This window comes from Kogia breviceps, chromosome 2, assembly GCF_026419965.1.
Source record: "Kogia breviceps isolate mKogBre1 chromosome 2, mKogBre1 haplotype 1, whole genome shotgun sequence".
In the NCBI taxonomy this organism is placed as follows: domain Eukaryota; kingdom Metazoa; phylum Chordata; class Mammalia; order Artiodactyla; family Physeteridae; genus Kogia; species Kogia breviceps.
Window position 1 is genome coordinate 54,459,278 of NC_081311.1, and position 16,833 is coordinate 54,476,110.

Below are 16,833 nucleotides of genomic sequence, written 5' to 3' on the forward strand. Positions count from 1 at the left end.
CTGTATAGTTGATCAGAATATAGTAAAAAAATAAAATAAAAATGTTAAAAATTGTCTCTGATTTGTGAATTCATTTGTATGAAAAGTTTCACAAAGATTTATAAAATCAATAACAGTTAATTACACATTCAAAACATTTTATATTGAACATAGTATGTCAAGAAAGAATCCAAAAATCATTTACAAACTTTTATCAATTAAATCAAGAGTGTCAGGTCTCAGCTTGAGCCTAAGCTGGATCCAGATCTGTTCAAAAGAAGCTGGTGAACAAGGACTGGGGGCTTCCTGCTCAGCAAAGGGGAAATGGACCAGGACAGGCTTGACCCAGGACCAGAGAGAATGGTCCAGGGATGTGGGAGGAGTGACCACCCAGATGTTGCAGAATCCGCCCACAGGCCAGTCCCAGAAACTTGCTGGCTCCTAAAGGGAACAAAAATCAAATCAAAAAGCAGCCTTTCCCTTAAAAATGCCGAAGACCCAGGCGAGGGCAGCACCTGCATTGGTCCCAAGGCAGGTTAGCCTCCAAGCATTAATGGATTTGTTTCCTGTGTACTTCCTTCCTTTCCCACCCGCCCCCAGTTACCCTGGGGGCACCCCAAGATAAAACAAAGACTCCAAGAGACAGACACTGATCCTGGTAAAAGACAGCAACTCTCCAACGTATTTTTCCCAAACCAGGAGCTTTGATTTGGCTCCCTGAATTTCATTTAAGACTAAGGCTGGAGAGAAGGAAGGGAAAGGCTGATGGAGACAAGGACAGAGGAGAAATGTGGGAGGAAGCAACATGGGAAGGAAAAGAAAGACCAGCAAGCAAAAGCTCCAGGAGCCAACTGCAAGGGCCCCGGCACAAGCCGTCCTCCAAGGTGACTCCCTCACCAGCCCGTCCTGTGGACAGCAGCCCTGGACTCGTAAACCCTGTGAACAGGTGCTGTGGGCCTTGGGCAAAGCTGGTGGGGAGCTTGAAGAACAAACCTCGGCATGACCATCATAGAATATTCCTATGGTCCAGGGCAACGGGGGGCACAGTCCTGGTGTGACAATACTGTCTAATGCCTGGTAGCCAAAAGGACAGGGAAGCACCCATCCCATCTTGCCACAAGGTTCTGCAGCACTGGCTGGCGTCACGAGGCCTTCAGAGGCCTACGCACAGTATCTGGCAGAAGTGGACAGCCCCCAGCGGGAGGTGCCGGTTCCTGGTGGGAGATGGAGGGAGCAGAGAAGCAGAAAGGTCTGGAAGAAGCAGCTGCACAGCAGAAAATGGCCAGGAGCAGAACCAGCCGTTCGTGAGCACCCTGGAACTCCAGGAGCGCCTAGATCAAGGAAGGAGGGCCCAGGCCCTGGGTGAGCAGGTAGGGCAGGTACCCTGGAATCAGATGATGACTCAGGTTAGTGTAACCCCATTTGTGCTCCCAGCCAGACTAGTGAGGAACTGGGCTGATGCAAGGCACGGCTGAAAATGCAACTCCCATCTGGCAAAATCAATGTGTCAAGTTTATGACATGTCTGATGGAGACAAAATGACGACAGGTTCACCACAAATTATGCAAATAGAAAAGTCGTGTGCAGTTTTTAATTCCGGGAAAATGAAAAGCTGTACAAGAAGGAAGATGTAATCATAGGACCAACTTGACCTTTAGTGAACAGTATTTTTCATTAAACTGAGAGGACTTGGGTGGTTGAGAAGACTAAAAAGAGGACTGGGGGCAGGAGACAGGACAGCTGACTCTGCATCAATTATCTACATAGATAATTGCCTAACGCTGAGAGGTCGAGAAACAGCAGTCTAATCTTGTAATTCAGAAAAATAAATACTAGGAAAAATAGCTAAAGAATCGAGGCAGGTTGTATTTAGGGAGCCGCACTGAGTAGACCAGGAGAAGGAGGAAGGGGCCTGCTGGGTCCTGCCCCCAGGCCTGTGAGTCATCTTGGACCCGTGAACTCTCCACCCTGGGACTCATTTTCCCCATTTGTATCATGGTGGTGCTGTGTAAGTGATCTCTAGTGGCTGTCCGGCTCTGGGGTGTGGGGTTCAAAGCATATGGCTTTATGGGGATGGATGCACTGTGGGTACTGGGCATGAGAATAAATGCATTTTTCATGATCATAATGACCTGAGTGTCACACAGAACTGGACCAGACCAGCCCCAGCATGCATCTCAGAGTGGTGCTCAAACTACAACAGGCGGCCTCAGCACTTCCTCAGCTCAGCCAAAGGAAACTCTGCCCACCTGCTCCCAGGCTCAGAGCCCGGCCACCGGAAGGCACCTCTGGAGTCACTGAACCACATTCTTTATTGCAGATACTGACAATCATCCCAGCAGGACCCATCTCTATCTCTGCAACCTCCTCTCCGTACTCCCAGAGCCCGCTTTGACCTCCTCCACCCCCTATCCCATATTTCCTCCCCACCAACGGACCATATTAGCACCCTATCTGGTGAACAGGACGTGCATCTACATGTAGAGAGAACGAATGAGTGAATGAATGAATGAAATCATATACTAACTCCCTGTGTATTGAATGTCTTTCCTATACTCCAGAATTGAAGGAATTACGGCAATGAAGAGATACAAAGCAGGTAGAAACTGACATGCACACTCCACTCAGAGAAGAGGGAAATGACAGTGAAAAAGACATTCAATTCCTTGTATAAGCTTCCTCTAGAGGCAAAACTATTGTGGGAAAATGAGGGAAGCAGTCCCTATAGAAAGTAACTTTTTACAAATCTTCCAGGAAATCTTCCAGGACTGGTACCCAGCAAAGGTGCATGTGGCCATATGGCCAAATGACCCTTTCTTTTACACATAAGGCAAGTCAGGATGGAAAATGCTGGTTATCTTCAAGACTGAAGCTCTGAGGGGAGAAGAGAGCTAGCACGTGTTTAGGACCCACCAATTTTTATGTATTTTCTCATTTAATCCTGACAATGACCTTGTGAAGCAGGAATCATTACCCTGATTTACAAATGAAGAAACTGGACCTCTCAAAGCTAATCTACCTTCCTCTAGTTCACATAGCTAGTGAGTGTCAAAGCTAGGATTCAACCCAAAGGCCAGGTCATGACAAAACGCACTGTTCTCCCTTATAAGTACCGACTTGCACAGACTTACTCCACGAGATTCTTGACCTGGCTGAGAAGGGGCACGCGGTGCGAGGCCCCAGGAGGGAATGTGTGCGAGGTGACTTCTCTGTGCCTAGCTGCCACGTGCAGACACTAAGCCACATTTTCCAGGCTGGGGTGTAGGTGGAAGGTCACAGAAGTTTGTTGGCCAGAGGGGGACCATGTTGAAAGGGGCACAGGAGAGGGGAATTGGTGCAAGTGTATTCCTTTAACAAATGGGAGACTCAGTCACATTATATTAGCTCTATTCCCTACCAAATGGATCTCTCCGTTTTTTTCCGGTTCCACATATTCTAAATGCATTTAAATGAACTGATTATTTAACAATTTCTATGGGTTTTCTGGTGTTTGTTTTTGAAATTTTTGTTTTTGTTTGACAGTGTTGAATCATCAAAACATTATAAAGCATTTTTCTGGCTCACTCATTGCTACACTCCTGCCTAATTGCCTGCTGTTTCATTTCTTCTTTGTTGAAATAACACAAGGGTTTCTGCTTTGTTGCTGCCCAAAAACAAACGGTGCTACTTCACTACCACTCCATCTGTGCCTTCACCAGGATAACAGCACACACAGCAAATTCCACAGACCATCGGTCCTGGGCAGGGGGTGGGGAGCACAGTGACCTGCCTCTTCCCTGCATTCCTGAAGCTCCTTCCCCGGCCCCCCTGCCTCACATTATCTAATGGATCTGCTGACATCTTCAGCACCTCTTAGTTGCCTATACACTCAAGTGCCCTAGGCCATGAAGCTGGTAGAACCTAGAAGCCCCTGCCTCTAGTGATAGACTCCACATGTAGCCCTATTTATCCATCCAGAAACTACAGCCTTAAACCAACCAACCTCACCTGTGCCTCAGAACTGTGCTCCATTGACCCCTGAAGTATGGGGCCCACGTGATGCTCAGCACATGGGCTCTCGTAGCATCCTATGTTTCTGACCTTCTCCCTGAGCCTCCCTTCCCCAATAGGAGTGGGAACTGGGGATATGGATACATTTTTCTAAGCACACCTCTGCCCTTTGCATAGAACCTTGCCAAAACCAGGTGTTGGTTGGAAGCCAATATGATGATCCTGGCCTTCTATTATTATGGAAGAGAAAAAACTGAGGCCCAATGAGGGCAAGTAGAGTCCAAGGTCACAGTGTGAGTCAATGGCAGAGCTGGAACCAGACCTGGGAGCTGGACTTCAAAACCAGTGCTATGCTAATTCCAGACTTTACTCCTGTGAAAGAAAACTCAACACCCTGATGTTCTTCTAAAGACCTGAGGATGCCTGGAAAAGTGGAGAATGTTAGCTGGGGGGCCTGGCTTGTCAGCAGCATTTGTGCAAAGGGTCAGGGGTTTGGGTTGCCTGGAAGGGTCTATGAGTCAACACTATGATAAACCTGTTATAAAGTAACCAACAGACATAGAATCAAAGTGTTAATACACTATCTAATGTGACGTATATATGTTATATATATACTATACACACACACAAACACACACACACGCACACACACGTATACATTTAACTTAACAAAATTTTGCTGCCAGAGTAAAGGACATGATCATCTTTCCTAACCTGACCCTACATGGAGGGTTATGTTCACTTTAAGAGGAAAATTGACAAACTGGAGCATTCCCAAAGAAAAGCAACCAAGAAGCCAAGCTAACTCAAAATAATAATAATAATGTGAGGAATTATGTATAAAAGCCAAAGAGAAGTTTAGTTTACAGAATTTACAGAAGACTAAACATGTATTGTATCTGACCTCAAATAGCTGAAAAATAATAAGAAAAAGAGAACAGAATTGTCCTGGTTATTTTGGAGAGCCAAGCTGGAAGCCAAGCTTTCTCTTTGGAGAAAGATAAAAATGAATTTTAACCACTGGAACTCTTTAAAATATGAAGATTATCATGTAAAGTAGTGAGTTCCCCATCATTTCAGGTGTCCAAGCAGAGATGGCGTCTCCAGGGAGACACCAGAGGACTTACCGAGTGTGCTTTAGAAGGAATTCAAGCAACAGAGATGAGTTTGAACTAGATCAAGTGTATTCTGCCATCTGATAAACTCTACATTCCTTTCCCTGAGGTTCAGAGCGAGGAGAAAAGAGGGAAGAAAGAGGAGAGGGTAGTGGAGCTGAGCCTCCTTTTGGAGGTAGGGTCAGAGGAGCTGAAAGTGTTTTCACCAGTCTGTGTACCTCTTAATATCCTTCTGTATTAGCCAGGATCCCTCGGTTGCACAATGTAGAAGGTCATGCATTTTTAGGCAAAATACAGGTGTTTATTGTAAGAACACAGGGTGTCTTGTGAAAACTGGAAAACTCCCTCTCTTTCATCTCCACCTCTCCCAGAATATCGTCCATTCTCTCTTTCTGCAGACCACTTTACTGCATTCTCCAGAGTCTTAAGTGCATGAGTTTAGAATTTATTCGGCAGTTTTCTCAAGTTTACTTGAGGTTAAGAATCATCTGGAGTGCTTGTTTCAGAAATGGATTGCTGGCGCACAACATAGACATCCTGATTTGGAACTTCTTGGGGGGAGTCCTGATAGTCCAGTGATTCTTAGCATCAGGGACGTTTGAAAATCTTTGCAGAGGCAACTGGGAGTCATTGAAGGTTTGAAAGCAGAGTTGTGACATAAATAGTCATGCTTCTGGGAGATTAATAAGGTGGCTCTGTAGAAGCCAGACTGTCAGTATCGAGCTGCAGAGAGCTCTGATGAGGGAGACCTGGGATCGTATCTCTAAGATCTGAATGGAGGGACAAGAAGCGCAGGCACTGCGGCCAAGTCTTCCTCTCATGATCCCACCTTCCTGGCCACTGTTGAGAGGAACGGCTTGCACACATGACATTGGTGGAATCAACTAGGATCCTCCCTCACAGGGATTCAGAATGACAACTGAATGACCCTCTACCTCATCTCCCTGGTCCAGTCCTTCTCAGGTCAAAGCCCACCCCTATACAGATGTCCTGAGCCAGGTGACACTTCACCCTCCATTGAGTACTCATGTCACCTGTCCTTGGCCTCTCTTCTGACCCTAATTACAATACTTCCTTCCATCCTACATCAAGGATGTACGTGTCCACTTCACCACCAGACTATAAACTCTATTAAGAATGAGGACTCTACTTCAAGCATCTTTGTTCCTATGCAACATTCCTTACACGTATACATCAGCCCGGGCATCAAAAAGTATTTCGCTAACTACTTGTTCCATGGAAACGGTGATTCCTCTCAAGTTCCTTCTAGCCAGTTCTTGAAGTGGCCAGGTTTCCCACATGAGTGTTGAGAATGAGACCTCTGAGCTACCATAAGATATCTGCACTTTACCTCTTGTCCTCCAGCACCTTTTATGGGGATTTCTCCTTCCTTCACCCACTCAAAAAGTGAGGGCCACAACCCAGTGCCCAAGCAAGCCCAGTTGCTGCTCATTAGGCATCAAAGCTCAATGCCAAGGGCACTAAGAGTCAATGTTGCTGCCATTCTAGATTCCAAATCTATCTGTGCCTTGTCTTTTCTCTGTCCCATAGAAACACACTTAACACATTCATTCATTCAAAATATATTACTGTGGGTCTGCTTGGTCCCAGGGCCACTGCTAGGTTGTAGAAGATCATTAAGATACAGCCCATTCAGATTCACTTACTTTAAGGCTCAGACATCTGTCACAAGGGTCTGGGCTGAAGGATAGTCTTCCTGGGAATCTCACCTCACCTCTCCCATAGTGGCCCCTTGGCCTGCAGCCAGGCATGTGCACCACAATTCTGTCTCCCCCCCTGGGGACTTCATGTCAAGAGTGTTCCCAGTGTCTTCCTCTGAATTAACGCAGGGTCAAATTCCACTTCCATGCGGTCCTCCAGACCATGCTAACTCCTAGAGTCAATATAGCTTAAACCCACACTAACAAATACCTGTTGAATATTGAATGACTGACTGTCTTTCACATACAAATCCTATATAGACAAACACACGCCCTCCGCTCTCCATTTGACCCTTCACACACATCCTTCTACATCACAATAACTAAGAGGGCTTCGTGGCTCTTAAAGGACTCTCAACCATATTAGTTGAGGGCCTCATAGCATTTGTGAGAAGTCACTGGAGAGGACAATTATACTAATCCTCTCTTACAGATGAGGCAAGTGAGCCTCAGACACTAAGAGCTTCTCAGAGCTGGAAGGATTGGCCATGGCATTTGGATCCAGGTTCTCTGCTCCTAGTTGCTGTCCTTCCAATCCAGCTTCTCTAGGAGGGACAAAAAGTCACCTGTATCAAGCACCTACTATGTTGCAGGTATCTTACATGCTTTACTTCATCTAATCCTTGCAATGGCCCCATGAGGCAGATGTCATTGCCCCCATTATATAAGTGAGGTGACTGAGATACAGGGAGGTCAAGGTCACCCAGCAAGTAAATGATGGGGGCAGGATTCCAACTCAGGTCACTTGGATCTAAAACCCATGCATTTGGCCCTCACCACCTTGCCCCACCACATAGAAAACTCTATATCTTGTGACCATCTCATTAGAAAACCAGCCATCATGCTACCGCAGCTAAAGCAATCCTCATAAATAACCTCCCTAATCAATCAAATAATGAGCAGTAAAGGGTGTTTTAATTCCCAGACTTCCAACCAGCCGAGTAGAGCGCTATGTGTAGTTGGTCTGTGCTGCCCCTGTGTAATGTCACAACACATTCCCAGCTGAATAACCACAAAACTGAAAAAGTCAACAAGTGCATTAGCCCAAACAAGGACATCTTGTTGCAGGACCGAATGCCCTTCCACATCATAAAAGCACCTAAAAAATTGCCAAAATTCTAGGATCTCGGTTGTAGCGTGAAATCCTATCTATAGAACCTTTATTAAAACACAGATTACACGCACTACACACTAGGACTTTAGCTCATTTTTCAGATAGGCAATGATACAGACTTCCTTAGATCTTGCTTCTGCAGTGTTCCTTTCCCCACCAATGTAGTGGCTTTCCCGTGGGAAGAGAATCAGGGCAGGGGAGGGTGACAGGAGAGCCTGACTGGAGATCAGTGTGGGGCGCAGAGAGGCTGGACGGAGGGGCAGGAGAAGGCACGACCTCACCTGGGGACCACAGGACTCCTCCTGGGTGGTTCCTACCAGGCCCTGCCTTGCCTCTATCCTCATGTTTCCACCTCTCATTCTTCCCACCCTGGGGCAGATACCCCCATCATTGTCCTGTGAGCCAAGTGGGACAGCGAGAAGGCATTGAGGACACCAGCCCACTTGGCTGCTCTTATGGAGAAACCACTCGTTCTACTCCCAGAGTCAGCCTTCTCTGGGGTTGAACACTGGCCAGAGGGCTCCCATCATTTCACAGCCGTCTCCTGCATGACTTTTGGCTGTGGTTTCCTCCTTCCATCTGTCCCCACAGGCTTTCCATACTTCAGAGATTCAGCAGGTTTTGTCCACTGAGAATTCACTTACTTTCCCTTTAAGGAATTCCCTGAGGATCTGAGCAACCAAAACTCATGGTGCACTGAGTCTGCCTTCTTCACCTCCTGTGCCATTTCCCCAACACTGCTCTCACTCCAGGCTTTCTTCTAATGCATGAAATACTTTCCCTAAACTGCCACATGTTTGAGCTGCTATTACATGCCAACAACAGAGGCAGGTAAGCGACAGCTGGTTTCAAGAAGCACCCTATAAAAATCAAGACAAGATTTAAGTGGTGAGGAGAAGGTTTCTGAAAAGGCAGCATCACCTCAACAGGTCCCAAGTTGAGCTCATTGTTTTCCCACCATCCTCTCTTTGTAGATGCTCTGTCCTGATGACTGGCCTTCTCATCCGTTCAGTCACTCACTCCAGAAAGTGGGAGTCAGCCCTGAAGTCCTATATCCAATCAGTAGCCAAGCACTGTCAATGTTGTCTCCTTGATCTGACTCAAACATGCCCCCTTCTCTCCATCCCTAGATGACGTTACCAGATTCTAGGCTTTACTGTCTCTCACGTGGATGATTGCGGTAGCTTCCTAACTAGTCTGCCTATCTGTGGTTTCCCCTGAATAACCCAACCCTCCCTCAACTCTGATGCCTCGGGGGTCTTTAGAAAATGCCTACTAAGGGCTTCCCTGGTGGCACAGTGGTTGAGAGTCCGCCTGCCGATGCAGGGGATATGGGTTCGTGCCCCGGTCCGGGAGGATCCCACATGCCGCGGAGCGGCTGGGCCCGTGAGCCATGGCCGCTGCGCCTGCGCGTCCGGAGCCTGTGCTCCGCAACGGGAGAGGCCACAGCAGTGAGAGGCCCGCGTACCGCAAAAAAAAAAAAAGAAAGAAAATGCCTACTAAAACCTGAAAACACTGTGCTTGGTAGTGTCTGCCTGTACTTTCCAGTCTATCCGACTCTGGATCTACACAAACAATAAGCATTTTCCTGGCTCTCCTGGACCAATTTAGAGCCACTTACAGGTGCACATGCAGGCCATGCTGTTTCACACTTATATTCCTCCGTGCACACTGTTCTCTCAGTCTAAATGCTCCTTCCCAGGTCTACCTAGAACATCTCCAGTCTTCTACCAAGAAAATCCCTACCCTCCTCCAAACCCTTCCTCAGGTACAGTCGATTGTACCAACACTTACCTAACACTTCCAGTCTCCCTTTAGCACTAATTAGTTTTGCCTGTGTATTTTTTATATACTTTGGCAAACTTATTTACGTAATTTAATATTTGACAACACATTTTGTTTTACTTCAATCAAATCACAACACTTTCTAACTGCTGCAAAGTGCATCTACAATTTTCTATTACAGATCCACTTGTAAAAGGTTTCCTGTGACATTACAGCAAGCCTCTTTTTTCAAACAGATAATATTCCCAAATTCACCCTCAAGTAAAAACAAAAACTCCAGAGGGCTGGTCCCACTGAATGAACTAAACTAAATTCTACCAAACTAATTCACTGCAGAAGACTTGAAGTTCATCACTTGGTTAAAAGAGTTTGAGTATGTATTTTTCTATCTTCCCTGAAAAATGATATTTAAGGTAATAGATCATGACATACTTTAAGTTAAGGTAAAATAAATCACTCCCATCCTGAGTATTGGCAAATGGTATAAGGTACCCTGAGACTAGCAGGAAAAAGAAAAGATCAAGAAAAGCTATTGTATGGGGCAGAAATCATGGAGTAAGTCACTCAGTGCGAAAATAAAACTTTTATGGGAAATATTTTTGAATGTTATTCTAAACAGTAGGATATGATTCCTCGACAAAGAGGAAAGTGATCAGAAAAATGCATCAAGTAGCTATCATATGACAACCATTTTGTTAAGCACTTTATAAACATTTAATCTCACAACAGCCATGCAAAATGTGTGTCATTAGCCATTTGTAAAAAAAAAAAAAAAAAAAAAAAGAAATTAGGTTAAAAATAGAAGATATTCCTAGTTTTATGCTAATAAATTACAAAACTAGAATTCAAACTCAAATCTGACTAATTCAAAGACCAGCTTCCCAGACAAAATTTTTAATCAAAATAAAGAAGACAATCTAATGATAATAAAAAATCCAAACGGGTCAAACTTACCAATTTAAAATGAGACTCCCACATTGGATTCATTAAATAATATCTATCAATATCTTGTCTTAGACACCTTTCAAACCAAAAAATAGAGAAAACCTTAAAAACATTCTAATGGGGGAAAGACACACCAAGCAAATATGAAGTCAAAGAAAGCCGGGAGAGCAATCTTAATACCTGACAGAATGGAATTCAAAACAAGAGTAACAATGTTATATATTGATCAAAGGGAATAGCAAAATAACAAAATACAGTTAGGAATATTCATGCACTTTACAATATAACTTCAAAATATACAAAGAAATAACTGACAGAACTGTGGGAAGAAATATATAAATCAACAGTTGCAAATGAGAAATTAATGCCCCCTCCCAGAAATTGATAAATAAAGCAGTAAAAATTGAGCAAAGGGCTTCCCTGGTGGCGCAGTGGTTAAGAATCTGCCTGCCAATGCAGGGGACACGGGTTCGAGCCCTGGTCTGGGAAGATCCCACATGCCATAGAGCAACTGGGCCCGTGAGCCACAACTACTGAGCCTGCGCCTCTGGAGCCTATGCTCCACAACAAGAGAGGCCGCGATAGTGAGAGGCCTGCACACCGCAATGAAGAGTGGCCCCCACTTGCCACAACTAGAGAAAGCCCTTGCACAGAAATGAAGACCCAACACAGCCATAAATAAATAAATTTTTTTAAAAAATTGAGCAAAAACATATTGGGTTGGCCATAAGTTCGTTCAGGAAATACCCGAGTGAACTTTTTGGCCAACCCAGTAGAATATCCAAATAATGCAATTATTGAATACAAAGGACTTCATACCCAATAAATATAGAGTATGCATTCTTTTTTAGTTGAACATTTAACATACACCAAGAAATGAGCATGTATTAGGCCATGGAAGTGTCAATAAATTCTAAGGACTCACTATCACCGAGGAATGTTCTCTACTCATAATACAACATTAGAAATTACGCACAAAAATTTAAGTTCAAAACCTTATGTATCAGCAAACAGGATTACATATTACTAATAAATTGGGGGCTGAAACATCATAACTGAAGTTAAAATACTTAAAAACTCGGTAACAATTAAGACACTCCATTTCAAAATGTGTGGGAACAGCGGAAGCAGAACTTTTCAGATATTCATAAATTCATCAAGAAAAATTAAAATAAAAAGTGAAAGCAAATATTCAATTCAAGAAGTTGCAAAATATATAACAGAGCAAATAAAAGAAATAAGAAAGCAGAAAATAATATAGATAAAGGCAAAAATAAATGAAATTAATAATTTTTTAAAATAGACATTTAACAAAGCCAAAAGCTAGTTCTTTGAATAAATTAACGACATAGACCTTTGGCAAGACTGATCAAGATAAAAGGGGGAAAATTAAAATAAAAAACAGAATGAAATAGGAACTACCAACAGACACAATATAAATGAAATGATAATAAATTGAACAACTATACACCAAAAAGTCTAAAAACCTAGAGAAAAGGAGTAGATTTCTTACCAATGCTTCTGGCAGGGACAGAGCATGGCCCTGCCCCAGTAAGCAGCATAGTCCCCCTCCCCAAACCCTTGCCCCACAGACTAATGATCTGAGGCCAGATACCAGCAGATATCCTGAGACATATCTCTAAGAGGGCACCCACCTTCCATCACTCTAGAGCCAGAGTTTTCCAAAAGCCAAATCTGACCAGATTTTAAAATAATTTTTAGGGCAGATAACAACGTGTGAACACCCTGTCCTTAATATTTTATTCAGCTCTCTAAATAAATTTCACAATCCAAAAAAAAAAATTCTGACCAGATAACACCCCCTATTTAAAAGCCCTTGGTGGGTCTGAGAAACTGTCACAGTCAAGGGCAGCCAATGAAGATATGGCAACTAAATGTAGTATGATATCCCTGACGGGATCCTGAAACAGATCAGGGACATGAGATAAAAACTCAAGCAGTCTGAATAAAGTGTGGACGTTTAGTGAATAATGATATATCAATATTGGTTCATTCACTGTGACAAAGGTACCATACTATTGTATGAGGTTAATAATAGGGGAAATTGGGTGTGGGGTTCACCCAATGAATTCTCTGTTCTAGCTTGTCAATTTTTCTGTAAATCTAAAAACTATTATAAAATTAAAAGTTATTGGATTATGAAGAAGCTAATAGAGGAGAAAAAACCTTCAGCGGTTCTCCATCACTTCTAAACCCAAATTCCTTATCTTGGGAAACGCAGCCCTTTGTGAACTGGTATTCCCAGGTGGGCAGAGACCAGTGACCAAACCAGCAAGAATGGAGAGAGACGGGAAGCCTGCTTCTTATCAGGCTGTGGAATAGGATGGAACATTTAAAAAGACAGGGCCCAGCAAAGGCAGAAAAGAGAATTCTGAGAAACGGCTTGAGCTTGGGAGGGCCCTGGTTTTGATCAGCAGAACAGCAAACATTTTACAAAGTCCCCCAAAAGGAGCTTTGGCATGCCTTGGGGACTTGTCGTCACCGCTGGAGGGACCCCTGCTGCTCTGCTGCCTAAGCTTGAGACCTAAGGAGGTGCAGCAGCCCAGGCTGGAGCCCCAACATTGGCCTAATGGGGGTGCCCCCACCAGCCAAACCATCTAGATATGGTCAGTCATGGTTCGGTCAGATCTAAATGGCCTGCCTGGATCAGATGCTGTTATGCTGTTCCTCATCATTGCAGCCACAGATCATTTTCAGATGTCACCCTCAACCCTTGGGTCTTACCAAGCACTGGACCATAGCCCCAGGGGTCCTTGCCCAAGCTTGCCCCTTCCAGGTCAAGTTCCCAGGGCTCAGTCCAAACTAACTCAGAGATTGCCACAATGTTATAAGGGAAGGCTGGAATAGAATTGATGACTTCTAAGAACATTTCCAGCTCTAAAAATATCCTCTGAATTTCTCCACCAAATCTGCACAGCTGGACTCTTAAATCCTCTTGCCTTTCCTTCTCCAGACTCCTTATTTTCAATTCCTCCACAGTCCTGCTGCAAATAAATAAAACCCCCTAAGAGCCTTCAGCTTTCTTTCCACCCAGAATCCCATGAGAAGAGGATGTCTGTGCTTGAATACCCAGTGTGGGCTACAGAGGAAAAGCCAGGTGGTCACACACAGAAGCTACTTTGCAGGTTACAGACTACATTTCCATCCATATCCCCCCATTCATCTTTGGGCAAAATGCAGAGAGAGGATAAAGAATGAGGAGGATTCCATCAAGTCAGGCAAAATTAATTAGCTGCAATTTCACTGCTGAGCTGCCAGGTAAATTTCACAGTGTGATCACTCTGAGCTTCTGCCTTAATGCGACAATAACTTCTTATAAGCAGTCAATATCCCATTTTCCTCCATGCATGGGCAAGTCTAAGAATTAGGTACTAGCCCAGTTGCCATGCTTCGTTTGGAGCTGGGGATAATTACATTTTATAGAATGTTTCTCAAAGGGAAACACAGGAGCTGCTGTCTCTTACTTTTTCTCCTCCCACCTTTAAATGGGAATGATAATGTCTACCTCATTGGATTGTTGAGATACTTCTAACACAGCACCTGGCACATAATTAGTGCTCAGTATAGCTGTATGTGGCAACAACCTCATGGCACGCACCCAACTGCAGTGAAGACATCAGAAGAAAAACTTTAGAGGAGTGAGGGATGGTGGTATTTGGGTTACACTTAATGATTCAGAAAGCATGGAAGGAAACAAAGCTTGAACCCCACATACAAGGAGCAGCAGGGTGAACTGGAGAAAGGACACACGTCCACCCTCTGAGCATGGCTTACCAGCATGCACACGTCCCACACCACTTGAGCCTGACTCAGATATCCCTAGCCACTGGGAAGTCTTCTCTGTGTCATATGAAATCCTCTTCTCAGTAAACCCAGGTGGACCCTAGCTCCTCCCTCTGCTGCTACATAGAGCAGTTTTACATCTACTTTCAAATGGTGGCCCTGCAAGAAAGCACCTCTTGTCCTCACTAAGGACCCCTCATTCCTTCCTCAGTCCCCAGTGCCCAGACTGAAGCTGTGTTGCCTTGTGCTTAATTGCAAGGGCTCTGAAGTCAGACAGAGGTGGAGAGAATCTAGCTTGACCCTGCTCCAGTTATTTTACATTCGTAAGACTTAGTGCCTCTTCTGTAAAATGGAGAATTAATAGAGAAGATACCTCATAGAGTCCTGTGCATAATTGAACACCAGTCTTAACTCATATTAAGCGCTTACTAAATGTTAGCAATTTTCATAAAATGGAGAATTTAAAGGAGAAGATAGCTCAAAGAGTTTTGTGCACAATGCAAGCATAAGTCAATGCATATTAAGCATTCCATTAAATACTAGTAAATTATTCTTCCTTTAGACTGTCTTGTATTTATGATTCTGACACCTTTAACCATTTTGATAGGTAGGTAAGTAGGTAGGTAGGTAGATAGATAGATAGAAAGCTATACCAGAGGCTCTCTGAAAGTGTCTAGTTTTCTCCTACCCCACTGGCTGATACCAATTGGTGTCCCTTGTTAATTCAGGCTCTTTGGATACCTCCAAATGGTGGGTGCCCAGGCTTAGTTCAAGGCCCTCAAATTTCCCATGTCTACCCCTGGCTTTTAATAACATCCCTATGCTGAAGACCACCTCTCAGCCATTTTAGCTCTAGCTCAGATATTTCTGTTGAGCTCCAGATTTGTATATCTAACTGTTTACTTCACAGTTCCATTTGGATGTTGTGAAGTAAAGAATTTAACCTTGCCCAAAAAGAGGTCTAGTCTCTGCCGTTTGCTTCTGGGAGGTTATCTCTAAGCCTTTGAAATGTCACGCCTGACAGGAGTGTCTTTATTTGCCTTAGAGTCTTGGATCATGCAAAATAGTCTAACAATGTGATTTAGGGTAGGGGATTTGAGTTACATGGTATCAGGGAACCCCAGAGACTGGAAGTTAAGATCGGCCACGTGAGCAATCGATCATGCCTACACAATTGATGCCAGTAAAGACTCCAAACACTGAGGCTCAGATGAGCTTCCCTGGTTGGCAGAACTCCATGCATATTGTTACACATTAATACCGGGAGAGTAATGCTCTCCTGACTGCATGAGGAGAGGACAATGAAAGTTCCATGTTTGGTATTTCTGGACTCTGCTATGAGCTTCTTCTCTTGGCTGATTTTAATCTGTATCCTTTCCTTGTAACAAACCATAAATATGAGTATAACAGCTTTCAGTGAATTCTGTGAGTCCTTTTAGTGAATTATCAAACAAGGCAGTTTTTAAAGTCGCCAAGCTTGCAACTGGTGTCAGAGTGAAGGTGGTCTTATAGACTGTGCCTTCTAACTTCACAGTGGGCAAATTCTTGTGGAAGTCTAAATGGCCTCTCAAACCTAATGTATCCAAAAGGAATCTTGATCTGCCCTTCTAAAAAATAAACTAACGATATTTTTTAAACCTTCAAAACATGGCTCCTAATATCATCCACCTTGCTCATTTCCATCAAATGAGCGGAAGGAAAAGGGACATGGAGCAGGCATGGGGGGTTTTCAGAGGCCAGGACTGGAAGGGGCATCTATTACTTTCACTCACATTCTGTTGGCTGAAACGTAATCAGACAGTCACACCTAATGTCAAGCGTGGCTAGAAAATATACAAGACTTGGGCGCCCAGGAGAAGAAAAAAGCTTGGTGAGCAGTTAGCCATCCCTGCCATATGTCACATCAATTGGACTAAAGCTCAATTCCTTATTTCTGTTCTTCACACACACTGGGTTGATTCCTGCCTCAGGCTCTCCACTGACGCTCCCTTTGCCTGGACCTCCACGACTGGTTCCTTCTTGTCATTCAGACGTCAGCTCAAATGTCACCTTCTCAAAGAGGGCTCTCCTGGCCACCCAATCAAAAGTAGCCTCCACCCACCAGTTACTTTCTGGCATAGCCCCTGTTTCAGTTTCGTCACGCACTTATGTCAGCATCTGAATCAGTCTTGTCATTTCTGCATTTGTTTATTATCAGTCTCTACATTAGGAAATCCATGAATGCCTGACCCTGGCAGTTGCACACTAATATTTCTGAACGAACGAATGAATGAATGCTTCTCTATGCTTATTCCAATTGACCAAACATCACCTCAACCATGCAACTTCCAGATGAGATCTCCACAGAGCAAAAACACCCATCTTTTCTCTGGTTCTGTTC